This window comes from Passer domesticus, chromosome 14 (assembly GCF_036417665.1).
Source record: "Passer domesticus isolate bPasDom1 chromosome 14, bPasDom1.hap1, whole genome shotgun sequence".
Classification (NCBI taxonomy): Eukaryota; Metazoa; Chordata; class Aves; order Passeriformes; family Passeridae; genus Passer; species Passer domesticus.
The window spans coordinates 11729779-11742936 of NC_087487.1; the positions used below are offsets into that span (position 1 = coordinate 11729779).

Sequence of the window (13158 nt, forward strand, 5' to 3'; positions counted from 1 at the left end):
AGCCTTTAAAGGATGTTGTTCAGCAGTTTGGTCAAGTTAGTGGTGTGTGCTGAACATGCAATGCCACAGTTAATGTGAGAGGAGCTTCTTTTTTTTTCCCCCTACATGTCCTGGAGCTTGGTCAGACCGGAAAAGTTTTGAAGAAATCAATACCCATAGCTGGTGGTGTTTTTTGGCTGACATATCCACTCTAAAGTTAAACCAAAGGAGGAAAAACTTATTGCATTGCTTGAAGATTCAGAAGAAAGACAAGTTTGTTTAAGATGAAAAATAGAAACAAAAAAAAAAAAAGAGGCAGAAACAAGACGACTCTTTGTGCTTTGTAGCTTGTATTGTAGTCTTTAGTAAAGCATGAGTAATATTGTGGCATCAACCCTAGAATCATATAATCATTTAGGTTGGAGAAGCCCTTTAAGATCAAGTCCAGCTGTTAACTCTCTCAGTCCCCATAGAATTGTAAGTGTCTAGATGGTGTAGAAGGTCACTGAATATTTCCCTCTGGGTTGTGGGGGCTTCTTGCAGCTCCCCATCCCTGTCTTCTAATTCAGGAGGCTGGGTACCTGCAGAGCAACTTGTCTTAGTTGAAAAGACTGAGGCAAAGAAGGCATTAAATACCTCAGCCTTTTTCTCTGTCAGTTCCCTCCCACATTCAATAAAGGATGGAAATTCTTCTTACCCTTCCTTTTATTGATAATGTATTTAGAAATATTTGTATTATAATTTATAGTATTATCCAGAGCAAGTTTTACTTGGGCTTTGGCCAGTCTAATTTTCCCTTGCATAACATTACTACATCATTTTAGTCTTCCTAAGTTGCCCTATTATATAGTTCTTTTAAAGGTCATAGATTCCTTTTTTGCTGGAGTTCCTCTGTTTAGCCCTCTGGTTACATCTTTCCTGCTGGCTCCTTATCCAGCACATGGAGATGTCCTACTACTGCACCTTTCAAGACTTCCTTCTTGAAGAACATCCAGTATTTCTGCAATAATTTCTGGAATCCTTTGCCCTTTGATTCTGCCTCCCAGGAAACTCTGTCCACCAGGTTCCTAAACAGGGCAAACACCTGATTAGGCTGTGCCAGTCTGTCTTTCAAGCAATATTTCATGGCTGGAACTTGATATATTTGTTTTCCTATTTGCTGAGTTATTGCCACGGTGTCTTTAAGAACCAGGCATGCTGATGGTGCTTGGTAAAGAGGAATAATTGTTGTAGCCAGAGGGCTGGTCTGCTTCCAGCATGGAAGATGTAGTAGGATTAAGAAGTTTTAGATCCTAAAAAGTCAAAAGAACACTTTCTGGAAATTGTCTTGTATGCTTTATTGTGTTTCTAGGCCAAATGAAGGATTTAGGTCATTTCAGGGCATCTGCAGGAGAAGAAATATTCCTAAGTTTGGTTTGTTATAAGATGGAGTAAGTGCAAACGTTTTGAGATGCCAGCTGGAAAATAGGCATTTTGAACTCCATCAAGTTACAGTAATAGCACTTCTAAAACATAATACTGGAAGCCCTATGCCTGGAAATATAGCATTTCTCTAATATGTAACCAAACCACATTTTCTCTCCATTTTTCTCTGATGTATTTCATTTCAGTGTTTATATCATCACTCAATTTATAAACAATAGCTTGCTGTTTATAGCATACTTCTAAGTGGATTTATGCTAAACAAGAAGCAAGATAGCAATATTGTTGCACAAGAAGGAAATCCAAGGTGCAGGTAATAAATTAAACCACTTTCTTGTGCTTACCTTCTCTCAGAGCTTGGTCAACAATCAACAGATCTGTGGTAACTACAGACATTAAAAGTAATTATGTGAATCGGATGACAAAAACTCCTGTTTTTGTTGTTCATTTTCAAAGCAATCACTTTCAGTGACAAAATGCAGCCAGCAGTTACAAACTAGATGCTTTTAAAAGCCATCATCTGAATTCTGCACTTCTAAGGGAGCCACCTCCTTATTTAGTTTGTTTTCCCAGCAATTCTGGGACCTTTCACTTATTGAAACAGTGGTGTATGTCATCACCAGGCTAGTTTGGGCTGTCAGAAAACATGGAATTAGATCCAATTAAATCGTGCTCCAGTATAATGTACAGCTATGCAGTGTGTAATATTGGGAAATATTAAACTTGCACAGTGAATAAAATCCTTGATCATTTGTTCTTTGAGAACTTCATAGACATGGCTGAAGGTGAAAAGCTGTTCCTGTTTTGGTTGTCTTTCTGTTGTTCTGAATTTGTTTGTGCTGGAGGGGAAAAGGTTCCCAAGTAAAGAGAGAGGTGATAGGTCCTGTGCAAGGTCCTGTGGCTTTGCACCACCTGGAGGTTTTTGTTAGTGGTGGTTCTTGGTTGTTATATCACACCTTCCTCTTTGCTCTGTGGGCTCTATAAATCTGGATCTTGGATTTGGTCCTTTTGCATCTATAGGGGTTTATTTTTTCTTATTAAAAATACAATGTTATTGTTGGGCCAAGCAACTTAAACATAACCAGCCACAAGAATTTCTTGCATATTTAATAATTTACAAAGAGTATACACATGAAGAAAAGAGTGTTACCTTTTGTTAAAGACTGGCAGAATTGCTTTTAATAGGTGGTGTGTTTGATTTTCTTTTCTTTTTTTTTTTTTCCAAATGCAAGAAAAATTTGAAACCTGGCAAGGAATGAACAGGAGAAATTAAAAAGCATTCCCTGTTGCTTTAAGTTTGTCAACAGATGTGGTGATGCCAGTGTCACCTCATTAATTCCTTCTCTTTCATTTTGAAAAACATTTTTGTGGGCAGAACGTCTGTTGACCAAGGTGTTTAAATTAAAAAGGAGCATTAAATTAAAAAAAAAAAAAAAAGTTTGTTCAAAACAAATTTCTTGTTTTACCTTCCAGTTTTCTCTTCCTTTTATGAAGAGTACAAGGAAAGAAAGTGACCTGACTGGCTCCAATGTGGCGAGTGCCAGGCTGTGTGCAGCTGTGCTCAGTTGCTGTGGTGTGGGCTCTGTGTGCTCCTCTGTGTCTCAGAGGCAGAAGATGATGTTCTGCACTGATATTGACATGTATCGAATAATAAGTGCTAATAATCACTGATAATAATCAGTGATATTGAAATGTATTAATTTGGTTTCCTGAAAGAAATTCTGGGCTTACAGAGTAGACAGACAGCTTTCACTGCTTCATTTATGCTTTCCTCTGCATGGTGTTCTCTCAAATCCAGTGTGTGTGTTTCAGACCAGTACATTAAGAAAAAAATCATGGGTTGTGAATACAAATATAATTTTTAACAGTGTGAACTGGAGGCTGAAAATAGTTTGTGTGTGGGAGATTAGACCTGGATTTTTTGGTCTTTTCTGTGCTGCTGCTTTCTGTGTGGTCATTCTAGTTTGCAGACACATTTGGGTGGTCAGGGGCCCAAAGCTACAATATTGCAAATACACATGAGATTTACTTTATTTTTACAATTTACTTATTGGGATCATGTAAGGAAATTTAAAAGTCTGCTCCAGTGCTTTCTGCATTAAGGTAGGATTTGCTCGATTCCAAATGCTTTAGTGCACATTTTTGAATAAAACCAGAATTTTTTCCAGAAGTGTTTTCAGTGAACTGTTATGGAGTAACTCAATATAAGGAGGATTTGTCTGGATTTCATAACAACTAAACAAAAAATAGTGAGTTATTTAAAAACCCTGTTAGAATTTTTATTTTGTTTTATGTCTTTTGTTTGAAGCAAAAGTTGAAAAGACAATTTTCAAAGGCAAATGCTAATTTGAGCAGAAAGCAGGTTACTTGAGGTTATTTTTTAAAATGTAGATTTTAATTCATCTATCTAAAAATCTTAACTGTTTTAAGCAAAAAATTATTCTAACAACCCCAGTAGCAGATAAGAGGAATGTTTATAAACTACTTCACGAGATAAAATTGTTTTCATAAAAAAAGGACAATTAAAGAACTTTCCAGCTAAGGTTTTGTATTCTTGTAACTAATAATTGCAGCTTGTGTTCTACTCTTTGGAGAAGTCAAAATGAAATCTTTGCTGTTCTGTGTCAGTAGTTTGAATGAAAACTCAGAAAGGTCGGGCTCTGCTCTGGGAGCTCGGTGCTGGTGGTTGATAAATGCTCTTGTAAATCTGTGCAGGTCTTGGTAAGGCTGGTTATTGCAATTACCACTGTGCCTGGACCAGCTTTGGTCAGATTGCTCTTGCTGCCATGGTCACATGGGTGGGAAATCTTAGAAGAAAAGAAATCTTAAAAGAAAAACCCTAGTTTTCCTGGAATTAATGCAATAGAAGATTGTGTAGGAAGTAATAAAAGAGATAAAGGGTAGATCTAATTGTTCTCCCACACCACGTCAAGATTTTTCAGAAACCTTTATCCATCTTGAGGAATAACTAACAAGCAAGTAATTACATTTATTCAAGTTTGCTAGTCTACTTTCCCAGAGGCAAAGTATCATTTCCTAAATGATTTCATTCATAAATGCATAAATGAGTAATTTTACACAGATGCTGAAAGAGTCTATTGTCTTTCTTACAGTACAACTTGTCAATGAGAAAGGAGAGGGTAAAAGTTTCAAGCTGTCAAGAAGAATTGCATTCAATCTACTTCTGGGTCTGCTCCTACTCAATGAGGTAGGTTTTGCTGGCTGAAATTCTTCTCCAGTCTCAAGGCAGTAACATTGTGGCCGTGAGTACCTGAGAGAAGCCCTGTGGAAAAGGTAAGGTGTGATTTTGTATGATTTGATGTAGCTGGGAGAAGCAAAGAGACTTTCTGAAACCTCTTGGTGGGACTGAATGGGAGATGCATTTCTTGGCAGTAACAGCAGTATAATGATTCCTCCTTAACCTGTGAATTGCTGCCCCAGATGCCTGTCCCTTGTGTAAAAGCCCTGCATGGGGGATCTGTGTGTGTTAGGCAGTTTGGCAGAGGTGCTTAGGCATGGCACCAATGAGAATAAATGGATGAATAGCAAGAATTTTCATATAGTCTTTGAAATACAAGGATCAATCTTTTGAAAAGAAAAAGAAGTAATGTGTCTAATAAAATTAAATCCAGGTTAAGAAAAGCACTGAAGCTTGATACAGTCCCCAAGTCCTCTTCCTAATCAGTTGCTTGCTGTCTTGTGTCTTCCCTCATGCAATTTCATATATTAGTTCTCCTATTACCTTGTGATCTTCCAAGGTCAACCAGCCCTCCACAGAAATTACTCAAGCAAAAACCTGTCAAAAGACTTTACTCCCAAGGAGTGTAATTCCCCCTTTGGCAGAAGGGTTTGCCTGGTGTTGCTGCCAGATGTGGGCAGATGTTCCTGGGCTCAGGGGTGCTGAGCACAGGCTGCTGCTGGATGCAGATTTCCTTCCTTTAGGAGCCTCCTCCTGCTGGGGCAGGGGTGGTGGCATGGCAGAGGTGCCAGCCCTCAGCCCCACAGCACAGCCCTGAGCTTCAGGAGAGGCCCTGGGGAATATCATCAGCCTGGGGTGAATATCACCTACGGTTCTGGTAGATCTCCTTAGGGCTGTTGTGATCTGATAGCAGGAAATTGGGAAATGCTCTGGTAAGAATGAGGTGATGGAGAGCAGGATTGTGACCTGTACAGTTGTAAGTGTGCATTCTCTGTCCTATTATGAAAAAGACTTATCAATACCTCTGAGATATTGCTGTCTGAATACCTACTTAACTGCCATCAAAATATAATTATTCAATTTCTGCGGTATATATTAGGCTTTAATCCTTGAAAGTCATAATCAATAATTTTGCCAAGAGAAGAACCTTCTGACTTGTTTATTGTTGTGAGGAGCTTTTTTAGAAGGATTTCTTGAGGGAAAAGTAGCTAGGGTGAAATCTCTTGTGTTTTAAAAGTAATCCCTTAGGAGTACGAAGTACACTTAGGCAGACATGCCTGCAACAAAGATGAAGGATTCATAATAAAATCGAGCTTTATAATCCAAATTTCAATTCATTGGAGTGCAAGTCATTTTTCTAGGACAAATAATTTTTTTAATTACTTATGTGTACAGTTGTAATTTGAATCATCTACAATCTCTTGTTTGCTCAGGACATTTTTCTCTACTGAGCAGAAATATTATCTAAAGCAAGAAGCTACTTTTGTCATGGGGGTTCTTTCGATTGGATTTTTTTCAACTTTAGTCATGCTTTTATGGTAATTTAAGAGAGTTTAAGAAGCAATTGATGACTTTTAAAGGAACAACATTCCAGGGCTGTGCATTTAGTTTAAATTTTCTTACAGTAAATTTCAGTCCCAGGGTTTTCTTTCTCAGAGAACTTCTGTCATTGCAGCTTTCTTGTCAATGATTAGCCACAGGCCAATGTTGTAGATGAATTTCAGCCCAATATCAAAATACACTTTCAGTTCCAATAAAAGGTTGCAGAACAATGATCCTTGCAAGCTGAGTCCCACTGTCAGAGTCCAGCAGCCAACATGCAACCCAAGGCTTGAGTCTCCAAGAGCAGCCTCACAGGTGCAGATGATCTTGAAAATGTCAAGTTAGTTAAAACATATTTTGTGCCATTTAGTTGCTTTAGTAAATGAGGAAATCTGCTATTCTTTCTAGTGAAGTTGTCTTTAATTGGATTTCTCAGTGGTCTTGAGATAGCTTGTTGATCATGAGGCCTTGAAAATCTTGCCAGAAAAAGTAGCTGAGACTGGTATCACTCAATGATTCGAGAGCAGATGATAAATATGATATGAAGGATTTCTGCAAGCTGCCAGAGAAACACAATAAAATAATGTCGGGTATTGTGCTGGACTGTGCTGGTTTTGCTCTTGTGACTCTGTGTGTTACGACAAAAGGCAAAATTCAAAGTAGAAGCCAAGAGTGTGTGAGTTTTTTATAAGTATTTTTCTTCTGATCTGCATCCACTGATTAAATCCTTAGCAAAGGCTTGCTTTACCTCTGTGATGGAACCATGTTACTGCAGAAGTGACAAAAATTTTGCAGAACAATCCACAACAGAAAGACCTAAATGAAGAATAAGTGTAAGGAGTCCACTTTGAGTTGATGATGAATATAACAGCAAAGGATGATGAAATTTGTTGTTCAGTATGTTATTATTCAGATGAAATCCCAAATATTATACCTCTCTTTGATAGTGCCTTGTTGCTGATTCATAAATTAACATGCCTCCTGCTCAGAGGCTGATTCTGTGTCACTTACATGAAATAATCTTCATTCTGATAACTATTAAATGCTGTATAAGTTGCAGGATTGCACCTCAATTTCCAACTTATTTCCATAGTGCTTAGTTTGTTGGGTTTTGTGATTTCACATCTGAGCTCTAGCTTAAGAGGTAAATTCTCAGGGGATCATGGCATTGTGAATGTTTCAGCGTGAGATGTATGATTCAGCAGCTTAGCTAATAGTTACTTCTGTAACTCAATGCATTTTTATGGTTTACTGTAAAAACAACTATTCCCACTGGTTGCTGCCTCCCAGGCACCTATAGGACAGTGACTCATTGAATCTCTATGGCAGTATTCAAAGAAATACTTTCCTTACTTTATTATGACTAATCTTCAGGAGAATCAGGCCAAAATTTTAAACACTTTGCCTGTCTTTCTTAGAAAGTATATGTGTATTTAAAGCTAAATGTGATCTCAGTAATGGTGGTACACACAGAGCTGTGCAATATGCACAAAATTGCATTTCTCCTGGAGGTGATGTAGCTTAGTGGTGTGGTAGGGAGGTACAGAGCTCTGAATGGAGGGTCTTCTTGACTGAAGTCCATGATTATGGAATCCAGGGGTGCAGTAAGCATAGGCTTCCCATTTTCTGCAATTATTTTTTTTTTTCCTAGTGACTTTTCAGGAAAACTGTTTCACATAAAGCGTGTCTGTAAGAGCACAGGGTTTCATGCTTTTAGTAAAGCCTGGGTGTGAGTCACCCTAAGAAATTCCCTCAGTCTTTAGAGCTGAAGACTTAGGGGAAAAGAAAAAGCTCAAGACAAACGCTTCTGAAAATGCCTTGAGGAATAGCTGAGTCTTTGTGTCTTCTGTCAGATAAAACATATGCATGGAGGCAGTGATGATGATGGTAAAATAAGATGGTCACGGGCTAATTTTGGACCCTGCTTTATGTCCTACTGACATACTTCCTCCTCCTCAGGATGCCATTCCCTCTCTTGGCAAACACAGTGAGGCTCAACCCTGCAGGAGCCCATGGGCTCTCCTGTCAGCTGTGGGCATTTCAGGTGTGGGTTGTGGGAACATGAGCCACGAGCAAGGTGGGAGATGGATTTTCCTAAGTATGCAAATATCTCAGCAGAAAGATTTCTGTCCTGTAACAGACAGCCAAGCTTTTTGGTTTGTATGGTTTCCTCCCCTTGTCTGTTCAAGTGGGACTTTGGCACCCAGACTCCCTGACTTGTGCACAAGTGAGAGGCTCACCCTGGTGAGGAGAGGAGGAGGCTGAGTGCAGCAGCACAGCTCAGGTGCCCTCCCAGATGCTGCCAGCAGTGCAAGGCACACTCCTGGAGCTGGAGTGGTCTGTAGTCACCACACAGGTCTTGGCCAGGAGCAATTTCCTGTGGTAAACATGGGACACTGAAAGGTGATTATTTGGAAGATATCCTGAGGGCTGTAAACCCTGAAGTCACTTGGAGAGGCATATTTCATTTTCAGTTCATCATTTAAAGGCCTAAGGATTTTTTTTTTTCTTTATAATCCCCTCTTCCAATTTAAACTTTCTGGTATTCATCTGTAGATGAATCAGCTCCAACCTTATCTCAGTCCAGGGGAAAATCTGTAACAGATGCATCACACAGTAGCAAATGATTTTAGCTAAGCTACCTGGTACACTTTGCTCTCTCTTTAGCACAGTCATGTCCTAAAATGGCACCATGACTTTTAGAAGCTGAGAGAAAATTTATTAAACCAAGCAGGAGCTTAACACTAAAGAAGAGATATTGCAGGCAGCCAGATCCCCTCCAGAAATCCTGCTGGATAGATGTGACTTGTAAGGTGTACTAGAACCACAGCAACAAACCAAGCAAAGCTTCTATCAACAACCACCTAGTGAAATAAGGGTACCTTTCATAATTTCAAAGAGTAAGAACTGGTTTTATTTGTTATTTTACCCTCCTGAGCAGATGATAGAACCTTTAGAAACAGCTGTTTTGAATCAAGTTTTGCATTTCTAGGTGTGGTAAAGGATTTCATTCCTCAATCCTGCACTGGTGGATTGCATTTGTATGGGCTTACAGCTGAGCCATTTCCAAGAATCAGCCCTAACCAAACATTTCAAAATAAACTGAGCTGCCATTATGCTGTGCTCCTCCAGAGAGCCTGCCATTTTCCTGGAAAGCTATAATGCTATTAATTTTTAAATAGCTTATATCATCAATAAGTAAAGCCAATGTTAGTTGCTAGAGTGTTACAATTAGGTCCATTTTACATCTATGTGAAAGTACAAATATGTAACCCCAAATGCAGTAAATTAAAGTTTCAATTTAATTTTCTAAGGTTTTAAACAGATATTAGTATTTTCTGCTAGCTACTTTTACCCTTCAATTGCTTTAAAATGATGTCATAAAGTTTCATTCTTGTGATTTGCTTTAAAGGGTTGAAATATGAGTCAGTCTCTTTTCAAAATATTCATATGTCTATGAAGTGATCCCAGTTTGATATCAAAGGAAAAAGGGCTGTAAATCAGTCCTTTTGTTTCAGCTTGAAACATGACTTGTACTTGTCCTACAGAGCCTGGAAAAAAACACCAATTAAATTTGCTACTCTGGAGGACTCATGCATTTATTTCTCATGTTTTCTGATGACTTCACAAAAAAAAAAAAAAAAAAAAAACAGAAAAAAAACCACAAAAAAACCAACAATGAACCCAGCAGGACAGGATTTACTATGCTGTATTAAAAGTGCTTCATGAGTGATAAAGGCAGAATTTCCAGAGAGGTCTCTAGCTGCAAAAAAAGGTGTTAGTGTAAATACATCAGGCCTTATGGACCCAATGGGAGCAAAAGAAGAGTAAATAAGAATAAATTTGAGAGGTTTGAGGGTGGAGCAACTTCTACACCAAGCCTTAAGGTGTTTTCCCCAAACTAAGAGAGAAGATAAATTTGCTTTTGGACCAAATGATTCCTGGCTTGTATGGATTCCCTGAAAAAAGAAGCTAAAGGGTTTTCTAAATAGATCTTTGGCAGCAATTTTGGATGTTACAAAGCCCAAGCAAGGCATGGGGGCCAGGCAGGGCAGTGCAGATGGGCTGTTGGTCTCCACTGGGGCTGCTGCCAGGTCTGCTGGGCAGGCAGCTGGTGGCACCTCCGTGTCCCCCTTGGCCACATGTCCCATTGAGGCAGAGCAAAGGGAGGGGTGGCCACAGCTGCTGTCCAAGAAGTGGCACAAATGAGCTGTGCCTCCTTTTGTCCCAAGTCACTGTTTTTACACTTAAACTTTGGCCCTCAAAAGCTGTGCCAGTAGGTAAATTCTGGTTTTCCTGTGTCCCTCAGAGCTGTGGTTTGTCCAGCAGAGCCCCACTGTAGATGGTCTGCCCTGCTTAGATCCTTGCCTTTAGGACAAGCACCTTCAAGGGCATTTTGCTTGTGGAGAAGCTGTGCTGGAGCCCTTGACATGTGCTGTGTGTGCTGGAGAATGCTGTGAAGTGGCAGCAACGTGTTTCTGTAGGTGCACTTAATTCCAATGAGAGAACACGTGAAAAACACCCCAAAACCACCACAAAACACTCCTGAAAACATCCCCAAAACCACTCCAAACCATGCCCAAAACTCCCCTAAAATATCCCCCAAAAACCCGCCAGAAACACCCCAAAACCACCCCAAGATACACCCCCAAAAACACCCTTGGAGGACATAAATATATCCCTTTCACTTTGTTGTGATTTGATCCTCTCCCAGTGCAGGTGCCCTTAAAATAAGAGCTAGCCTTAGATCTTATATGATCTTTTAATGTCATGACATTCATCAATAATGACAAGAAGACATGTACAGGTGTACACAGCTTTATATTATGAGATAAAAAGGGAAAGCAAATATTAAACATGAATATGCAATTTTACTAAATTAAGTTTTATTGTGATCAATTTGTTTTCCTTCATGCTCAGTCAGATGGCCAGTTTGTTCTCACTAATGCTGATATAAAAACTCATATTGTCAATGACAAAAAATAAATTCCCTTGTAGCAAGTAATTTTGTGTTTAATTATGAAATGCCAATGTTTTTTTAAGTGATGCAAGTACTGTTTCTGTAGGAATAAGCAGTATCATTGTGGCAGTATGGTGTTATCTGCTACTCGTTCTTGATAAAGGACTTTTTTAGGCAAGTTTCAGGTATCAGCTAAAGTAGATTCAGGGTTAGGAAAACAAACAAATGTCTTAAATTTTCATTTAGAGTTGATCTCTTTTATCCACAATATGATGAAAATTTCAAGCAAGTTTCCAATTTGTGGTTCTGTCCTAAATTATTTCAGTCCCATCTTCTGAAATCCTGATTTAACACAGGCCTTGCCAAAGAGATCAAGGAAAAGTATACATAAATAATTTTCCATAGTGAATATGCTCTGCAAGGTATATTTTTTTTGTTTTAATTTTAATTAACTACATCTCAGTTGCAAATATTTGCAATGAAAATCTAATAAAGCTTGCTTGGGTTTGGTTTTCATTAACATTGCAAAGCTAGGAACAAATGAATAAACATGCATGAAAGGATCATGAACTGTATTGAATGTACAAGGGATTACATCCAAGGCTTTGAGCTCCCTTAGATTTCTGAGCTGGCCTGCTTATGGTTTTGTAAATGCTAGAACCTGGGACACATTTAAAGACACCATCCTAGGAAGTCAAAGGGTTATAATAATAGTAGGGCAACTTTCTTAATGTTTAGAGTCTCTCCAGATTAATCTTAAAATTTTGTCACAAATGAGATCTAAACATGGAGAGAATTTGGAATGAAAGTGAGAGGGGGCAAAGGCAAGGGACCTTCAGCCTGGCTGGCCTTTGTGACTCGGACAACCACCTCAAGTCTTGTTGAGAAGTGGTGGTGTAAGAATTATAAAGATGTAAGAGTCATGGTGTCCAGTGTAAAGCCCAGGCTTTGCTTAAGGCTTTGTTATATACTTTTTTTAAACTATTAGTAGGGACATGTTCCTGTTGATATTTTCTCCCCTTGTGGCTTCATCACTGTGCTGCTTGGGGAAATCTTCATATATTTTTCTCCACTTCTGTTCCTATAGAAGTATGTTGTATTTCTGTGGAAATACAGATGCTATTTGAAATCCAAGGCAGCAGCATCTTTCTTTATAGTAGCCCTGTTTAACTTTGCATCAAGAAGTCAAATGAGAGTTTTTACAGTTGACTTTGAGCGTCTTAGCTTGTGTCTTTCATACTGTTTAAAGCTTCTTGGCTGTTACTGCAAACCTGCTGTCCTGGGTTTAGTCTTGCTGCCCTTCACAGCTGTGTTTTAACATGTTCAAGATGAGAATTTCATTATGGAACTTTGATGTTTGTGGATTCTTTACACAAATTCTAATAGTGATAGAAAATTAAAGTGTACATACCCATAGCAACAGAAATAGTACAGCCACCATGAAATGGGATGGTTGAAAGGAATAGGGTTGAGATTGTAGAAGCAGTTTGAATACACACATGATTGCCTTTCAAGTGACTTGATGTGGTTGTGCCTGTTTTTCCTTTACAAACCTTTATGCTTTTGAATTGGCATTAATGTTAATGGAAAGCAAATTCTGAAACCACGTGTGATTACTTACCAGAGCTGAATTTCAAATACCATACGTTCTACTTGTAGGAAAAAAGCATTGCCAAATGTCAAAAAAAATTCAGGTGCTGATAGAATTATATTCCAAGTCACAGGTCCAAAGATTTTGCTCATTTCAGCCTGCTTCTCAACACATTCTTGTGCCTGTCCAAACAAATATACAGGTTAACACACTACAAAGAGGTTTCTATTTCATTTTGACCTCTGGAACCCCATTTGTTTATTTGAAGGGCTTCCTCTACAATAGAAACCAAGGAGCTGTTCACTCCTCCATGGCAGTCAGGTAAAGGTCAGCTAAAGCTGTGTTAATTTCTAGGGATCCATGATTTTACTTCACTCTGCATGAGCCTTGAACTTACATTTCAGAGGCACTGAGCTCTTTCCAGAAGTTGTTCTGATGCCATTATGTTCAATGAAAGAAATTTCT

At 38.8% G+C, this 13158-nt stretch overlaps 1 protein-coding gene across 1 annotated transcript in view; it reads left to right on the plus strand.

Annotated features, from left to right (window-relative positions):
• The window catches only part of TMC3 (transmembrane channel like 3), a 270584-nt gene that overhangs the window by 112329 nt on the left and 145097 nt on the right, over positions 1-13158 (plus strand). The window contains exon 2 of the mRNA XM_064389310.1: positions 4515-4695. The gene's annotated coding sequence lies outside the window, so the exon portion shown is untranslated. The remainder of the gene's footprint in view (positions 1-4514; positions 4696-13158) is intronic.